Here is a 9,449-nt window from a genome sequence, read left to right on the forward strand (position 1 = left end):
CCCCCATAGAATTTATTTTGTGATTTCCTCTCTTGATTTTCTGTTTGGCGCATTATATGTTTGCTTTTCTGAGTGTCATTGAAGTCATTGTTGATTTACGTTTTCGGGGGCAGTCATTGAACGCCTCTCGAGCAGAAGGCACGGAGACCAAGAAGGAGAAGGACGTGCCTGTACAGTAGTTGCTTGAGTTGTATATGTTTTAAAAAGAACCAACACGACAGCTCTTTGTTTTCTATCGTTTTGCTCCGCTGCAGAAACTGCCGTGTGAACCCAAGTGGGGCTGCACCGGCGCTGCGGCGGTGCTAACATGCTCAGCGGCTTTGTACATGTGAACGCTCCACAAAATTTGCTCCGGTGTAAGATATATCGCAACAAAATACATCGGTGCAGCACCAGAGCAAATGTGTGCCGTGTGAACACCCCTTAAATTAACATCAATTGTACTTCATACACATAACTAAAAACAAACTTGTACACTAGAACCGCAGTATTGGTCATGAAAACACCGTCCATCTTCTTCCACAATGTCTGTCAACAGTATAATTGGCATTGTTGCATGATTTTTCTTCACAGTGTGCCTGTGGTGTCTAAGGTGGCTCATTCATGTATGACTTTGCGCTCTGTAAATGTCACGGGGCATTTAAATAGGAGACATTACAATTACATACGTCAGACCACGGTTGACTGAACTCTCAAAAGTGTACACATGCTGTACTTGGTATTTGTTTAAGTCATGTCTGCTTTTATGTCTCCCCACTGTCCCTCAAATCTCTCTATTAAAGGTTAATCTTGAGCTGCTGATTAATTTTTGAGCGGAATGAGTTTCTATCACATCAGACAGCCCTAAGCGTGTGTACGTGTATACAGTAGTACATGTGTGTGTGTGCGTGTGCGTGCATGTGCTTGAGCGTGTTAGGAGTACGATCATGCTAACAGTGGCTGACAGCCTGTTTGAAAGTGAGCTGTTTAATTTTGTAGAATGCTCACGCCCCTAATTCACAGATCAAATTGTGCATCCTTGTGCTGTCACAGCTCATCCCTCTCAGCCAGCCATGCACTTTTCTCCAGCAGTCACCAAGGCAGCATTAAAAGCATCTGATGGGTGTAGTCAGCCTTATGGTCTTTGATTTTGAATTGCTGTGAAAAGGGCAGAGGAAGTGAACGCAGAGCAGGATCCAGGGCGAACAAAAGAGAGGGTGTGAACGTGTTGCAAAGCAATGCATCTGATTGGTTCTGGTCCAGCAAGTAGCAGTGCCTAAATTAGATCAAGCCAATGTCTCGGAAAAAGCAAAGCCTCAATTTTCTTGTGACTGCTCCGATTCTACTTACCCTTAGTGAACGGGCACATAAATTATGGGCCCATTTGTGCCCACTGAGATCATTAATTTGCCCGTGGGACAGAATCAGCGTTTTGCTGTCGTTGGTTTGGACAGCCGCATTATGGCACATATGTGCTGGATAAAGGCCAAATAACCAAGAGGACAGACAGGAGTAAAAGTGAAAGCAATTGGCTTCATGATGTCTTGCATCTTTCCATTTTTTTTTTATTGCACACAGCTCTCCAGTTGTACAACGCAGTTGACCTATTTTTTTGGTACATTTATCGCTACAGTAGCGCCTCCAAAGTCCAAAGCGCCAAAAGTCTCTCAGTTTGGAAATTCGAACAAAATGTCCAGGAAAAATAATTCCTCCAGAGTGGCACAAACTTTAGCGTGACAAAAAGACTTTCAGCAAAGTACCTATTTTACATGTGCATTTTGCTGTTGGTGATCTTTATGTGAATGACACTCATTGCTGGGAGCTGTTTACAACAACTCACTTGAAAATCTACAACATTAATATACTGTGTGTGTGTGTGTGTGTGTGTGTGTGTGTGTGCGTGTGTGTGTGTGTATATATATATATGTATATATACATAAAGAGAGAGAGAGACAGAGAGAGAGAGAGAGATATATATATATATATATATGAAGACTCAATTATACTACAAATTCAGCTACATATATGTGAGGCCAACAATTCCCTGCCTGCTCGCGTAGCATTCATCGCATGTCATCAAATATATGGGTGCATACACGTTATTATATATGAGTGATATTGTTAGCAGTAATTGGTTCACATTTACACTTGTCCAACAGCGATGTTAAAATATTACTTAAAACATTGCCTTTACAGTTAATAATTTTGGCATGCTGATGGTTTGACTCATCTTATTTCCATTACAATTAATCCTCTACTGTATACTTTTATCGTTTGAGCAAGCATTACGCAGTGGTGATATTTACTAACTGAGTAAAGATGTGTTCAAGGCATCGGCGAGAATAAATACATTAAAAAAACATGTCTGCTACTTTTGCCCATCTAACTCCCATGGTAATTTGCATCAAGCCAAATTTGGATCTTAGCAGCAAACTAAAGGGCAAGTTAAACCAAAAGAACCAAAGAGCTAGTTAACTTCTTATCTGATACTAAGGTTGCAATCATTTACATTTTCAGTTGGCAATATCAGGCAGATTTCTGTTACATCTTGAAACAATTGTCCCTCACCCCCCTTTATATTTACGCAGCAGTTCACTCTCAAAGCAGACACAATGGAAGTGAGAATGGTCGCCCCCCCCCCCCTAATAAACACAGACTGATTTGTGTGCTGTGGTACAAATACCAGCACATTGGTTATGTGCTCTCCAGTATTGCCTTCGTTTTTATCATTTTCATTGATCTAAGGGGACACTATGCTACTTAGATGAGTGAAAACGTGCCAAGCATCAGGGAGTCGACTCTAGATTTTTTTTCACCAACTTCAACAAATCCACAAAGCTTTTCGGCGATACTAGCCGGAGGAGTGACAGCTCTTTATGGCGCATGGAGGCAATGTTGAAGGTGGAGCTTCAACAACTCAACTCAGCTGTATTTATAGAGCACTTTAAAACAACCGCCGCTGTATACAAAGTGCTGAACATGGAGTAAAAAGAATTCATACAACAACATATAAAACATTAAATTAATATCTAAGACAGTAGAAAGCACAACAAGAGTAAAACTAAAAATCAAGTCTTGTGTATTGAGTCAAACACCAAAGAGTAAAAATGAGTATTAAGACAAGTTTTAAAGATGGGCAGCGACGGGGCTAGCTGAACATTCAGTGGGAGCTCACTCCAAAGGGAGGGACCAGCGACCGAAAAGGCTCGATCCCCCCTGAGAGGTAAAGTGGGGCGAGGGCATTTAAATATTTGAAAACAAATAATAGGATCTTAAATAGAACTCTAAAATGTATAGGGATTCTGTGAAGGGATGCCAGAGGAGGACTTATTTGCTCCCTCTTATGAGTGGCAGTCAAGAGGCAAGCAGCAGCATTCTGGACCAACTGGAGACGCTAAATGGAGGATTGGCGGACTCCAAATGAAAGTGCATTACAGTAATCCAGCTGGGATGTGACGAAGGCATGAATTGCTGTTTCAAAGTGCTCTTGAGAAAGGAGAGGATTTATTTTAGCCAGCTGCCGAAGATGAAAGAAGCTGAATTTAACAACAACAACAGTGAGGATTTTGAAATCCACTCCCATCGATTAACCTATGCTCCCTGCCCAACAAAAGGAGCTTCTCCTCCTCAAAAGGTTTTTGAATGTTCTACTGCTCTCTGCTTTTCAGAAATTTGGATCAGTGTAAATTTGCCCGGTTTCCAAATTCACCATGCGTCATGGAGCTGTTGGCGGAATACGATTCAACACCAACAAAAATGGTGTAAGGATCGATGTCACGGAGCTCAACAAACAACACCAGCCTGGATGTGGAGTCGCTATGAACGGTAAGTCATTCGATTCAACCCTCGAGTTTTCCTCATTTCTGCTTTCCCGAGTTCACATCCAACCACAAGATAACGCGAATGTTTCGCGACAAACATTGGTCGACCAAGTGAATGAACAAAGGAACCCAGTTTCACCCCTCATCATCCAAGGCGACTTCAGCAGAGCAACACTTGAACTTCATGAATATAAGCATCACATTGATTGTTCTACCATGGAAGGCAACATTCTGGGTCACTACTTTGCTGTACCACACTGAAAGATTCATATCGCTCTGTTGCTCTCGCAGCTTTGGGTTCGTCTGACGATACTGTAGTTCAATCCACTTCATTTCAACATAGAGGCACAGACTTACAGGTATGTGTGAAACCTGTGGTGAAAGCAGTGAAGAAGCACAGGACTGTTTGGACCTCAGAGATGAAAGATTCTTGTTGCTTGTTAAAATACTCAGCACGGCGTTGGTTTTTAAAGGCACCTGTGTCGCATGTCTCATCTGCAGCTATAAATCACTCCTTATACCGGAAATGTTCACTGGCATGCTTGCCCTTGTGCACAACGGGGGCTCGACAGACCTTGCGTGAGTATACTTTTAGAAGAAAAATGTGGAATAACATGCCAGTATGGACCTTGTTTTCTCTTTCTGGTCGACCTTTTCCAAATTTTTGTTCTGCATTATGGCAGTGATTTTATTTCTGTTTTCCCTCATTGTCAATATGTGTCTTTTGTTCAGCAGTAACTTGTGCACATTACCTGTTTGTCTACTTCAAAGGGCAAGCAACTCCGGTCCGAGAGAGCGGCAGTCCTGCTTGGTTTAGAACAGTGGTTCTTAACCTTGTTAAAGGTACCAAACCCTACCAGTTAATATGCACATTCACCGAACCCATCATTCGTGAAAAATAAAAATATGAATTTTTTTTTTTCAAATTCAAGACAAAAAAAGCACATTTATTAAAAATATAAAAAAGTAAACACAATTTGTATAAGTATACAGTATAAGTTTTAAATTGTGCACAAAATGAACCAACCAGTGATGGCCAAGTGGGCGTGTCATAACTAATTGACATATTGAGTCGGGTGTGCCTTAACCCAGTGTTTTTCAAACCCTCTGCCAGTGCCGCGAGACATTGTCAGCTGTGCAGGGGGAAAATATCCAATTTGTATGCCTGTGTGTCGATCGCCCGGCAAAGTAATCGTGTAGTACCCTTCCATACCGCTAGGGAGTAGCAACAGCTAGCTTGTGTTTAGACTAGAAGACACAAGCGAATTTGTGACGCATGAATCCAGGACGACGGTGAAACAATAAATATGAAAGATTATACAATACTTTTTTCTTTGTGTTTATTTGATTCAAATTCAAGCCGTTATAACGTCATTCTTCAATGTTAAAAAAACGGTTATAGTAACAATATAACACGTTAATTGTTAAATTACGCTTTTTTTCACTTTTTCAGCTAGTGGTATGCCACAAGATTTTTTTTCAATGAAAGAAGTGTGCGTTGGCCCAAAAAGTTTGAAAAACACTGCCTTAACCTCCATGTCAGAGGCTCTGTCGAACCCCTGAGACTGATTCACCGAACCCTTAGGGTTGGATCGAACCCAGGTTAAGAACCACCGGTTTAGAAGTTTCGTCTTCTAACACACCTGATTCAAATGATCAGGTTCGTTATCATTTTTTTACAAAGCTTGCTGATGAGCTGTTCATCTGAATCAGGTGCGTTGGAAGAGGGAAATGTTGCCATCAAATGGAAATATCAATATAGCTGTGTATTTTTCAGCTCTTATGTGGTTTTCCAAGCTAAACTAATTGATTACTACCAATCAAGCTTTGCATGTAAAATTAATAAAGCCTTTCTTGAAGCAATTGTTTCACATGATTTTCAATTAAGTGTAACGAATACCCTGCAAGTGACTGCTTCTCCACATCTCTAAGACCCCCACATTGCAGACCAGAAGGCGGAATTTCCACACTATTTAAATAACCAGTTGACCAATAAATCATATACCTTGGTGGAGTTCCGAGGTGCTCATTGATGTGCTCAGGAATACGCACAGGTCTATTGCATCAGTGACACAGAAAAGTCTTTAATCCCTAACAAATAGTCTCATACAGCATACGTCAAGCCAATTATTCTAGGCAGAGCTGTGCATCAGCCGCTGTTCCAAAGCGCAAGGGTAGGAGTGAAGCAGAGTGACAAAGACGCCTTCCCCTTGACCCACCTTTAATACAATTCTCCAGCCTCTACATATAATTTGTTGTCTATTCCAACCCACCTGGCCCAGAGATTTTGACATTGTCTCTCTTTGAAGATGGAGGACGCCTCATCAAAACAAATGTATGTCATCACGGGATGCTGCTTTAATGCCAGTTTGGCATTGCTGAACCTGGAGTGACCCCAAGGGTTGGACACAGGAAGTTTTCATCTTTCCAAATTACATTGAAATGCAATATTTATAGATGTATGCTTGTATCACGTTTACTGTGCTTACTCTGCCAACTTCGCATGATTAATCTGTTTACGCCATGCTAATAATCATGTAATGCTCATGTTTATGACATGGCGGTGCATGTCTATAGTCAGATACATATATTCTGATTGCTGTTGTCATAGGCATGACTGTGATTCACGTTCAAAGCTGTGAAATTAACAAACCTTTTAAAGGAATAAATGAAAATAGAGTCAACCCTAACTTTACAATACAATACATTTTCATTTATATTGCGCTTTCACAACAGCTGCAGCTGAAACAAAGCCTTTAAGTCACAGGTGTCAAAGTCAAAGCCCGGGGGTCAGATCTGGCCCGCCACATCATTTTATGATGATTTGTGATGCGCTGCTTACTGAGCGGCAGTGGCGAACACACTAAAGAAGGTAAAGACATCTGTAGCAAAGGCTCAACCCGCTCCTTCATTCAGGTGCCGCGAGACGTTCACGCATTCAGGTACAGTATCGCGTTATTACAGCACCTTGCCAGTTTCCGGGTATGTGTCATGCTCCATATTATTAGTTCAGTGCGATTTCAGCCCTGTGTCCTCTAAACCAGGGGCCCCCAACCTTATTTGCCCCACGGACCGGTTTATGTCAGACAATATTTTCAGGGACCGGCATTTAAGGTGTGGTGGAAATAATACAACAAAATAATATGGTATGAGCTGCATGAAAACTGTGGCGTTTTCGAAATATAATAATAAACACAAGGAGCGTCTAATCTGGCCGCAACACTCCGATCGCTATGGCAATGTTTAATGCCTTCAAAATACAATACAACGCAAATTCAAAGTCCATGAAAATGACGACTCACCACAGCACCGAGCTTGATTTTCTGCAACCAGACGGTCCCATCTCGGGGTAATAGGAGACAATGACACCTCAAGTGTGTGGTTTATGTCCAGTCTACTTTGTAATTTTGTTTTCGTCGCCGTTGCTGCAGAAACTCCCCACCTCACACAGGTAGGATGTCGGAAATAGCAACAGTGCTATTGTGGCGATCTCAGAGTATTCAGCCATAACTTTAATCCAGTTGTCTCGAACGTACTTTTAAGGCCGCCGTCATTTGCCCGGTACCAAATGCCCTGCGGACCGGTACCGGTCCGCGGACCGGCGGTTGGGGACCCCTGCTCTAAACTCCTTTGTAACCCTTACCTAATTGGTGATTCCTTAAGACCTGAGTTCATGACAAAAACGTAAGTACAACGATGTGTGCTTGTCATATTTAGCCAGTTGCGGCTCGTGTTCGTGAGCCAGTTAGCCACATCAGCCCGCTAGCATCGGGCCACCGCGGTTCGCGATGATTAAACTGAGAATATCGAGGCATTGTTTGTAATTTTATGTTACTATGCGTTAATGGTGCGACGACCGTAGCTCCTTCCCGTCCTGACGACGGCCGGGTGTAATTTGTTTGCATATGTGTGTTGGTTAGCATGTCATTAACCACAAGTGTAGTTAATTTGTGTGGCCCCTAGATGGTGCCATTACCCTGCCAGTGTTATGTGATTCCTTGGTTGCGTCCAGGAATATTCTGAATGTTGTCACATTGAAGTTGAAGTTAATTCCAGTTTCTCATATTTGTAGACTCACCCCTCCTCATCATCCCTCCTCAGCCCTCCTCATCATCCCTCACAATCATCTCAACCAACATCACCCTCTATCGTTTGTATTTTCCTGTATTCACTGCAACATCTCCAGTAAAGGATACTGAAAGCCACCCTCGAATCCTGTCTCTTCATACCTGTGCTCTGACCGGCACACCATCTGGTTTACAGTTAACCCCCTTAAACGAATCAGCCCTACTGCCTCCCCAACAACACCGGATGGGCAGAATAGCCTTCCATTTTAGCCCAAATGGGTTCCATCCCCTCCTACTACGCCCATACCATCCATCCATTATCCATGCTGCTTAATCTCACAACGATTGTGGGTGTGTTTGGGCCTATCTCAGCTGTCGAACTAGTCCTTGGACAATTATAAAATGATCGGTATTATCTGGAATTGTGTTTGTCTGTCCAAACTGCACATCCCTATGAATCGAAATGGCTGTCCCAGAGCATTTAACGTTAAATGCGAGATGAAATACCCTGGAAAATCCTTTTCTCTTAAGCCTGTTAATGTCCTTATGAAGTAAATGAGTTTCGGTTTGCAGCTTTAATAAGTGAGAGAACAAATTTAGTCCGCTTGCAGTAAGTGGGTGATTTCAATTTATAAACTTTTAAAAATTAATTAAGCAAATTATATAAATTATATAAATTTATTACTATATATACAATTATATAAATTATATATACAATTATTTTTATATATAATATATATAATTATATATTTTTTATTATATTATATATAATTTTTATATATATAAATTTTTATATATATATTATATATCATTATATATACAAATTATATATACAAATTATATAAATAAAAATTAAATGATGTGGAAGACAATTGTAAATAGCACTGCGACCTTATCCATATCTGTGTTTATATTGCACTTAATTGAACAGTGTTTGTTTTCTTTTTCTTCTTTCTTCTTTCTCCCCATTATGTTGCTGCTGTGGACTGTAAATTTCCCCATTGTGGGACAAATAAAGGATATCTTAATCTTAATCTTAAACTTGGTACCTGTCCGCCCTCAACCACTAATATCTTAGTGTATGAGATGATAAAGCAGCAACTCATCCCGAGACAATTTGACCACAGACATTTTGGCACAAGACACACCTCTGTAATGTGGGAACAAATTAAAAACAATACAGGATAACTAGGAACAAAACAACACGATTACGAAGACACAAATTCCAAAACCCCTTTGCCAGGCACCCCCTCGCCCAACTAGCGACATAGCCTCTCCAGCATGTCCTGGTCATCCCCAGGGCCTCCTGCCGGTGGGACATGCCCAGAACACCTCACCAGGGAGGCGTCCAGGAGGCATCCTAATCAGATGCCCAAGCCACCTCATCTGTCTCCTCTCGATGTGAAGAAGAAGTGGATGAACAAATGGAGGTCTCCTTTACCCAGAGGAAACTCTGCTCTTCCAGGCGCAGCCTGAATAACACAACTTCCAGTTGCAAACAGATTCACTTTCATGGCTGCAGCACAGCATCTCTACTGAATGACCTCAACTCATTCTTTGAGATTCGAAAGGGACAATAATG

General features: G+C 41.5%; 1 long non-coding RNA gene across 1 annotated transcript in view; it reads left to right on the top strand.

Annotated features, from left to right (window-relative positions):
- Positions 1-3,604, top strand: part of LOC109522804 (uncharacterized) — an 18,160-nt gene extending 14,556 nt beyond the window's left edge. Inside the window, exon 3 of the long non-coding RNA XR_002169624.1 lies at positions 3,594-3,604. This is a non-coding gene — a long non-coding RNA (uncharacterized LOC109522804). The remainder of the gene's footprint in view (positions 1-3,593) is intronic.
- Positions 3,605-9,449: the final 5,845 nt, after the last annotated feature.

This window comes from Hippocampus comes, unplaced genomic scaffold (assembly GCF_001891065.2).
Source record: "Hippocampus comes isolate QL1 unplaced genomic scaffold, H_comes_QL1_v1.1 scaffold270, whole genome shotgun sequence".
NCBI classification, from domain to species: Eukaryota; Metazoa; Chordata; class Actinopteri; order Syngnathiformes; family Syngnathidae; genus Hippocampus; species Hippocampus comes.